General features: G+C 40.7%; 1 protein-coding gene and 2 long non-coding RNA genes across 3 annotated transcripts in view; 2 read left to right on the forward strand and 1 right to left on the reverse strand.

Moving 5' to 3' along the window:
• LOC110005699 (nuclear factor 7, ovary-like) overlaps positions 1-1208 on the forward strand; it is a 5048-nt gene extending 3840 nt beyond the window's left edge. Inside the window, exon 2 of the mRNA XM_065965278.1 lies at positions 1-1208. This exon is cut by the window's left edge and continues 2238 nt beyond it. The gene's annotated coding sequence lies outside the window, so the exon portion shown is untranslated.
• LOC136183153 (uncharacterized) overlaps positions 1-2570 on the forward strand; it is a 17773-nt gene extending 15203 nt beyond the window's left edge. Inside the window, exon 2 of the long non-coding RNA XR_010668967.1 lies at positions 2449-2570. This is a non-coding gene — a long non-coding RNA (uncharacterized lncRNA). The remainder of the gene's footprint in view (positions 1-2448) is intronic.
• A 681-nt stretch (positions 2571-3251) lies between these two features.
• On the reverse strand, positions 3252-3989 carry LOC136183152 (uncharacterized). Its single transcript, XR_010668966.1, has 2 exons — positions 3931-3989; positions 3252-3841 (listed from the first exon to the last, which is right to left on the reverse strand). It is a non-coding gene; the product is annotated as an uncharacterized lncRNA (long non-coding RNA).
• Positions 3990-8848: the final 4859 nt, after the last annotated feature.

Consider the following 8848-nt stretch of genomic DNA (forward strand, 5'->3'; position numbering starts at 1 on the left):
ATGATGAAGATGTGATGATGATGAAGATGATGATGTGATGATGATGTGATGTGATGATGATGATGATGTGATGATGATGATGTGATGTGATGATGATGATGATGTGATGATGATGATGATGAAGATGTGATGATGATGAAGATGATGATGTGATGATGATGATGTGATCATGATGAAGATGTGATGATGATGATGATGATGATGATGATGAAGATGTGATGATGATGATGATGATGATGAAGATGTGATAATGATGTGATGATGATGATGAAGATGTGATGATGATGATGATGATGATGATGATGATGATGTGATGATGATGATGATGATGAAGATGTGATGATGATGATGATGATGATGATGATGATGAAGATGTGATGATGATGATGATAATGATGAAGTTCTGAATCTTCGTCTTTGTTTATTTTATAATTGTTTTGACTGCGTTGTCATGGTGATTTTGTTCATTATAACTTTGTGTATAATTCGACAGCAGGTAAAATCTCGATCCTGATTGGTCGGTTTGTTGGAGTGTCTTTAAATATAATCTGCTCAGCGTGTTAACTGGTTAACTGTCGTCTCTTTTTCACTTGAACTCTGAGGAGTCCCTGAAGGCATCATCGTCTGTATCTCTGTGTGCTGGAGTTATTACCCTGCAGGGAGAGATTATAATCTGCACACGGTGATCTGAAATCACTCCACAGTTGTTGAGAGATCAGAAAGAGTTATGCAATTGTTGAATTTGTTTTTATCGTATATGTTCTTTTTCTTTTATTATCATTTAATCAATTTATAATTTACTTTATATGTTTACTTTTTCTTTTATTATCACTTAATCTTTTTATCATTTCATTCATATGTCATATAGTCGCTACGACTTTCTTTCTTTTTTTAATTGCACAGTTTAAGTTTGTTTCATCTAGGGGGATTCTTTAAATCTTTTTTTCAGGTTAATATATATGTATGGGGGGGGGCGTCTGTTTTGTGGTTAATTTGTCACAAATGTTTCATGTCATGTACGTCTTTGTAACCTGATACTGGATACTTTGAATTTCCCTCGGGATCAGTAAAGCTTCTACACTTGATCTGAATCCCTCTTTCTATCTGCTGTTGTGTTTTATTGATCTTGTAAATGTCATCATGGAGGAGTGTCTCTCCTGAGAGGAGGAGTTTGTCTCTGTCAGTAATTATAAAGTTATTCTGATTCATTCAGGTGTTTCTTTAACTCCAGTCTAAAGCTGTGACGTCTGAAAGTTTCAGATCAAGACGATCGGTGTCGTCTCCGACTCGTCCGTCAGGTCGGACAGGAAGAAGAAAAAGTCCTGAAGGGGAAAATTGACTTGATGTGTTCAAAGATTAAATTATAGAACGTGATGCTCCTGACTCCACCTTTAAGGTTTATTTAACATTAAGACGTTATTTAAAGACAGGGTTGGTCATTTCCTCCAGATTCACTTCTTCAGATTCTGGTGTAAATTGTCTTTAGGTCCTGACAGAGATTAATAACTCATGTTCTCTGAAAAAGGAACAAAGTAAATCCATCATCTGTATCAGTTTGTAAGTCTGTAAAAACTTCCACCAATGTCTGCCACGAGGTACCAATCTGATGAACCAATCAGACGCCTCCCTGTCTCCCTGCTCGCTCTCTACCTCTTGCGTGCTCTAGCTCACACTCAAAGAGCGTCACCGATGACTTTAGGAGTTTAAACTGTGAGTTTACTGACCGCTGAATGAGACATGAGACGACGTAGTTTCTACACAATGACAGAGATGAGCTGAGGTCCACTTCTGGAGGGACGGCGCTCGTGTATGTAAGTGAGGGGGCGTGGCTTTAGAGGGAGCACAGAGGGGAGGGGGCGGTCACTGATTGGACCTTTAACTTCAGTCCAACATCTTCTTTCACCTCTTTAAATTCTAAATGTTAAAATAAAATCCATCACTCCTCTGAGCTGTAATTATGTTTTAATCATCACACTATAAATTACAGTAAAATATGTACACGTTACCGAGGCACAAGAAGTCTGAGATGAAAAACAAAGAAAACAGACGTGAAGTGTTTCAAACCGTTTCATAAAGTGATCACATGTTTGTTCACTTCCAGATTGAAGGAGGTTTTTTTTATTTCATCTGCACATTCTGGCTTTTATTTCCACTCATTCATGAACCTGTGAGGCAGGAAAAAGTAGGTCAACACATGAAAGCATACCGTCGCCCTCTGCTGGCCAAACTGCAAAATGCAAGAAAAAAAAGAAGGTGTTTTTCCTCATGTAGGCAGACTGGATCTTAAAGGGTCAGTACACAAGCTTTTCTTCTCCACATTATCAGAACTTTTGAGCACCTTAAAGGTCGAGCCTGGAGCGTCCGTCTCGTCTTTTACAATCTACATTTTGGATGTTTATCACTGAAAAGGCGACACCTGGAGGAACTTTTTTCTGTAATGTTTGACAGGTAATATTGGAGAAAAAGTGGCGTTCACAAACTGCAGATAACCTGAACATCGTTAGCACCTTTAAAGGAAGAATGATCGACATGTTCCACATAAATAAATCATAAAGTCTGTCCTGTGTGAATGTGTCTCTGAGTCCTGACTGTCTACAATGAGGGAGAAGCTCGAGTCCCGCTGGCTGTGTTGTTGTCAGAGCCGTGTTTACATGGACGGGACGGCCGGCTCCTCCCCTTGTGTATAAAAGCTGTTTTAGTCAAGAACTAGAGAGAAGAAGAAGAACATACTCACTGATTATTTGGATGTTAGTAAGAGTTTTTACATCACGCTCATTCTGTGTCAGTTTACACAAAATGTGAAGCTACGTGCTAACTAAAGAGCGCTAACATTAGCATGCTAACACAACAATGCAGGACACAGGTGACTGCAGCTCGAGATAAGGACCATTTTAATTATGGTGCGTTCTTAATCAACAACTCCTTCCTGTGAGCGTGAGGGGACGGGGGGGTTGGAGGTGTGTCTCTGGAGGAGGCGTGGCCTAACAGCAGTTTGCTTTGGTTTAATTCTGGAGCTCATGGGCGACATCTACTGGATCAAAAAAAGTTGCACATTCTTCCTTTAAGGTCAACCACACAGCTTCTGTTTCGTCTTTTACAAACCACAACATTTCTATGTGTTTTATTTAAAAGGCGAGCGCTCTAAAGTTATGGATATAACCACAACGGGAAAGTGATGCTTTAATCTGCAGCTCTTCACATTCACAAATTACTCAACATGTCAGTCAGTAAAATAAGGTCGACAGGGGACGTTTTTATGAGTTGCTTTTTAAAGTTCTTTGCAGAGATGTGTTATAAAATGACATCGAAGGCCCCGTGTCCACCTGGTGTTTTTTTTTTTCTGAGCGCCAGCGTCTGAGATCGTTCTCAGGAGAAAGCAGCCGCCTTGAGAAAAATCAAACGCCAGCGTCTTTTTTCTGAGCGCTCCACCCGCTCCATCCGTCAAATTGAAAATCACTCAACTTTTCAGGAAGGCGCTGTTGAAGTCACCGGCGCTCTTTTCCAAACAGTAAGTGGACTCTCCTGTAGTCCACCGACACACGAGACGGCGGAGGTAACGGGCACGCACAATCACGTGAAACTCAAATGAGGTCTCACCCGATCAACGCGGCTCCTTTGAAATCTGAATGAATGAGGTGATGTCCCAGTGTGCGTGATTATTACTCGTCCATATTGTGGCGTGCGGCGTCTATGCTTGGTATTCCTTCAGGATCTGGCCGGCGATCACCAGCCTCTGGATCTCACTCGTGCCCTCGTAGATCTCTGTGATGCGAGCGTCGCGGTAGTGCCTCTCAGCGGGCATGTCTGACACGTAGCCCATCCCACCCAGAACCTGGATCGCCTGATGGAAAAGTGCAAAACACACCAAAAGTTAAAAACGTCCCGTCTCTTTCTGCACGCTTAACCGTCTGCGTGGTCGATTCTTCTTACCTGATGAGAGCAGAATGTGGCGGCTTCTGACGCGGCGAGTTTGGCCATGGCTGCTTCCTGCAGGAAAACACAAAAGAGGGTTCATGTCTGTTAAACTGGAGAAAAAAGACCAAGAGTAGAAAACTGTCTTTGGGTATCACATTTTGTGTTGCTTTCCCTTTAATTCTGTGTTTTATTAGTGCTTAGTGCTCATTGGTCCAGGAGCAATCCATCATAGCAGTCTCCAGTTATATTGTGTTTAGCGTTAGCTCCTCCCTCTTTTATAATGGCTTCTCAGTAGAATCGTTCTTTCTGGCCTTTCTCCTGGACCAAGTTAGATGTATAGACTGGTTACAAGTTTCCAGAGTGGTATTGTTTGCATCCTCGTGTGCGTCTCCCTGACAAGAAGTTAAGTTTTATCTATTTGTGCGTATTTAGGCAAGGCAAGTTTATTTATATAACATTTCAACAACAAGGCAATTCAAAGTGCTTCACACAAGACATCAAAAGCATCATGACAGAGGAAAGAAAATAAATATTAAAATAGAACATTAAAAAAATTAAATTAATCAAATTAAAGCAGCGGGACCTGATAAGTGTAGCGGTTTTCTGCAAAAAAAAACTTTGCAGCTGAGTTGGCTCCAGTATGGCAACCAATTTTTCAGTCTTCAGTTGACACACGAGGTCCCTATGTCATGGAAAACTTTGTACATAAAACCTTTACCTAAGATTCCATGTCCAAGGGATCATAAAGACTTCAGACCAATAGCTCTTACCTCAGTGATCATGAAATCTCTAGAAAGAATACTGCTCAAACATCTTGTTAGCAAAACAAATCACACACTTGATCCATACCAATTTGCTTATAAGCAAGGATGTGGAACAGAGGATGCTGTTGCCACTCTGGTCCATATCATCACCAAACATTTAGATAAGCCAAATACATTTGAAGAGCCCTCTTTCTAGACTTTTCATCAGCATTTAACACAATAAAAGCAGACATCTTAGTATCAAAAATGATTCAACACAAACTTAACCCCTACTTGACTCTTTGGTATGCTTCTTTTCTCACTCACAGAATCCAGTTTGTGAAGGTGAATAACACCCTTTCATCTGCTATCACAACTAATGTTGGCGCTCAGCTGTGCTTTTCACTTTTTATACAGATGACTGTCGGTCTGATACACAACACTCTGAAGTACTCTGACGATACAGCTCTGATTTCTCTGTTAAGTAACTCTAACAACCCTGGACTGCACCAACATGCTGTGAACAAAATGGTTATGTGGAGTGATAAACACGCTCTAAAGATCAAGGCAAAGAAAACAGAGGAAATTGTATTTGGTTCACCGTCTGATGCTCATAAAGCTCCTATTCTCATTCATGATGAAAAAATCAAGCAAGTGTCATCTTATAAATATCTGGGTATAATGATCGACCATCTGTTGTCCTGGGAAGATCACATCGACTACATCTGTAAAAAGACAAAACAAAGAATTTATTTCCTCCGCCGTCTGAGATCTTTTGGGGCGAGTCGACAGATTCTTCTTTTGTTCGTTACCTCTGTGATTCTAAGTGTCCTACAGTCCTGTAACACCTCATGGTATATGTGTCTGTCCACCACTCTGAAGTCTAAACTGCTCCAGCAGGTGAACATCTGCTCTAAGATTGTAGGCCAATCCATGCAAAGACTCGGCCTACAACAAAAGCATTTCAAGACTGGCTAACTGCATCGCCTCTGACCCTGACCACGCCCTGAACACGGAGTATGAACTGTTACCATCAAACCGGAGATACAGGGTCCCACGTTTTGATAAGGTCAGACTGAAACACTCTTTTGTTCACCAATCAATCCTAAAATTTAATGTGGAGCTGAATCCTCGACCAAAGCACGTTTAGGGACTCTGGGCATTTGCTTGGCGTTTGAGTGTTGTTTCAAATGTTTGTATCTTGAGTGTTGTGTTGTGTTTGAGTGTTGTTTCAAATGTTTGTATCTTGAGTGTTGTGTTGTGTTTGAGTGTTGTTTCAAATGTTTATATCTTGAGCGTTGTGTTGTGTTTGAGTGTTGTGTCAAATGTTTGTATCTTTGTTTCCTGTCTTAATTGTTGTGCCGCAAACGGAGCCGCTATGACGCAAGGCAAATTTCAGACTACGTCTGACAATAGAGTGTAAGTGCCATTTTTGCATTAATAAGTTTGATTATTATTGTTTTGAATTATGATTTGCTAGAGCATAGCAGATGATATGTTTGTGTTTATCTTGGGAATATTTACTGAGATTATTCCTATTTTATTTTGAAGGTTTGTTGTGATTCTGTAAGACTTCCGTAGTCATGTGATCAGGAGACAGGAAGTGAAGTGTATTGTTATGTGTTACGCTGTCTAAGTAAAATAAACGAGTGACGGCGGAGCAACACGGTAGTTTTACCGTGGACACATGGGAACATGTGTGAAGCCAACTCAACACGTAAAACAGTGTAATGTCGTCACTATAGAGTGGTTAAGAAAGAACTAAGGTTAAGAACATAAGATTTACTAAGAAGACCGAAGAAACCACTACATTAAGTAAAACTACCAGCTCACAAACTTGACGTCGGACGCCATGATGACGCAAGAACTGTACAAGACGGCACAAGAATAAATGTAAGATACTCAGCTTCTCGAGAAAATAAGACAACAAGGATGTTTGGTTTTACTACGATGACACTCATTATGAAAGCAGGCCGTGCTTTGTGTCATAGACCATCGTTCATAAACACTTGTTGAACTAGAAGTTGTGTAAAAGAGGCATCATGGCGGACGACGACGCGCAGGATCCCGGACCTGGCGCACAGAGCTGCAGTAGCAGGGCTGACCAGAAGAGGGCGCCAAAGTACACAGAAAAGGGTTTGGAAGAGTGCCTGAACAGGTACATTAATGCAAGACGATCTAAGCTCTCACAGCTAACAGCAAAAACAAATAAGATTAATGGACTTATGAAAGATAATGAGAGTCCAGACATTGTTGATGATCTCTTGAATGAATGCTCAAAACTACAGAATGAGTTTATTCATACAAATGATAATGTTCTGTTGCTGCTACCCGAAGAAGAAAAAGAGGCTGATCAAACATTTTGGTTCAAGCCAAAAATTGAGCAAGTTAATAAATTCATGCTTGAGGTTGAGGGATGGACATCTAATATAAGACAACAACACCAAGATGACGTGAATCCAGATGATAGTGTGTCTGTTGCTGATGCACCCTTAAAAACGACATTTGGAGCATGTGTTGTACGAAGCACAGCCACAAGCAGTTCATCAAGATCATCCAGAGCTTCATCCATATCATCTGTACGTCGGAAGGAACAAGCAGAACGTGCCGCTTTACTTGCACGTGCAGCATCCTTGAAACAGAGACAAGTATTAGACTTTGAAGAATGCAAATTGAAGGCAAAAAGGGAACAACTTGAGATTGACACAGCTATTGCTGCTTCTACAGCCAAAATAAAAGTGTTGGAAAACTATGAATATGAAAGAGTGATGCAGTTGCTGATCCTGAAGTACGACTTTCAGTGAATCAGCCGCAAAGGAACCAGCTTCCAGAAACAAAGCTTGGACATTCAGAATGGTTAAAGGTAACTGATCATCAAATGAAACAAGAAAACCAGACACAGGAGAATGGCATCAATGATGACCCAGTAGATCTGTGTGAAGTGATGCTTAAACAAAATAACATCACTGAGATGTTAGTCAAACAACAGAGACTGTCACATTTGCCCCAAAGAGACATTCCTGTTTTCAGTGGCGATCCACTTGAGTTTAAATCATTCATAAGAGCTCTTGACCATACAATTCAGGACAGAACAGATAGTGACAGTGATAGGTTATACTACCTTGAACAGTTTACCAGAGGTGAGCCCAGAGACTTGGTAAGAAGTTGTCAACACATCAGTCCTTATCAAGGCTATCATGAGGCAAGAAAGCTGTTGACTTATCACTATGGTAACGAGCTGAAAATTGCAACTTCCTACATGAACAGAGCATTCAACTGGCCACAGATTAAACCTGACGACACCAAGGCTCTTCAGAGTTACTCCCTGTTTCTCACTGGATGTAACAACGCAATGCAAGACATCAACCAGCTTCAAGAAATTGAGAATCCCACTAATCTCAGAATCATTGTCTCCAAGTTACCTTACAAGATAAGAGAGAAGTGGAGAGTTTCTGCTTTTGACATTCAGGAGGCAACTGGACAAAGAGCAAAGTTTTCAGATCTAGTTAGATTCATAAGCAGACAAGGTAGAATAGCTGCTGATCCTATTTTTGAAGACATAAAGGATGCTGAGGATAAGGGAAAACCTTATGCAAACATGAAAACGACAAGAACATCTAGACCAAAGGGAAGTGCTTTTGCCACAAGTGTAGCACCTTCTGCAAATGAAAAGACACATGATCATGGTAAAAACTCGTACTCCTCTACATGTTACACAGGCTGTGCATTTCAGAAACCATGTGTGTACTGTGAAAAACAACATACATTGGCAGAATGTCACAAAATCAGAAATCAGCCTTACAAGGAAAAACTTGATTTTCTTAAAGGCAAAGGTTTGTGCTTTGGATGTTTGACATCAGGACATTTAAGTAAAGACTGTAGAAAAAGAGCTTCATGTGAGTTCTGTTCAAAGAAACACCCGAGCATGCTTCATTTCACAAAAGAAGAAGATAATGAAAAGGTTGACAGCAGTCAGAAAAACATCACAGAAAAGACAACAGCTGATGAATCAACACACATCTCAGGTGGGACCTGTGGAGCCACTGGGGCCGGAACAGACAGTCGTGTTTTGTCGATTGTTCCTGTGTGTGTCAAGTCAAAGAAAAGCAACAAGATAATAGAGACTTATGCATTCATGGATAATGGAAGCCAAGCCACATTCTGCTCCGAGGAGCTAATGAGGCAGCTTG

The sequence above is a fragment of the Labrus bergylta genome, chromosome 17 (genome assembly GCF_963930695.1).
Source record: "Labrus bergylta chromosome 17, fLabBer1.1, whole genome shotgun sequence".
Taxonomy (NCBI): domain Eukaryota; kingdom Metazoa; phylum Chordata; class Actinopteri; order Labriformes; family Labridae; genus Labrus; species Labrus bergylta.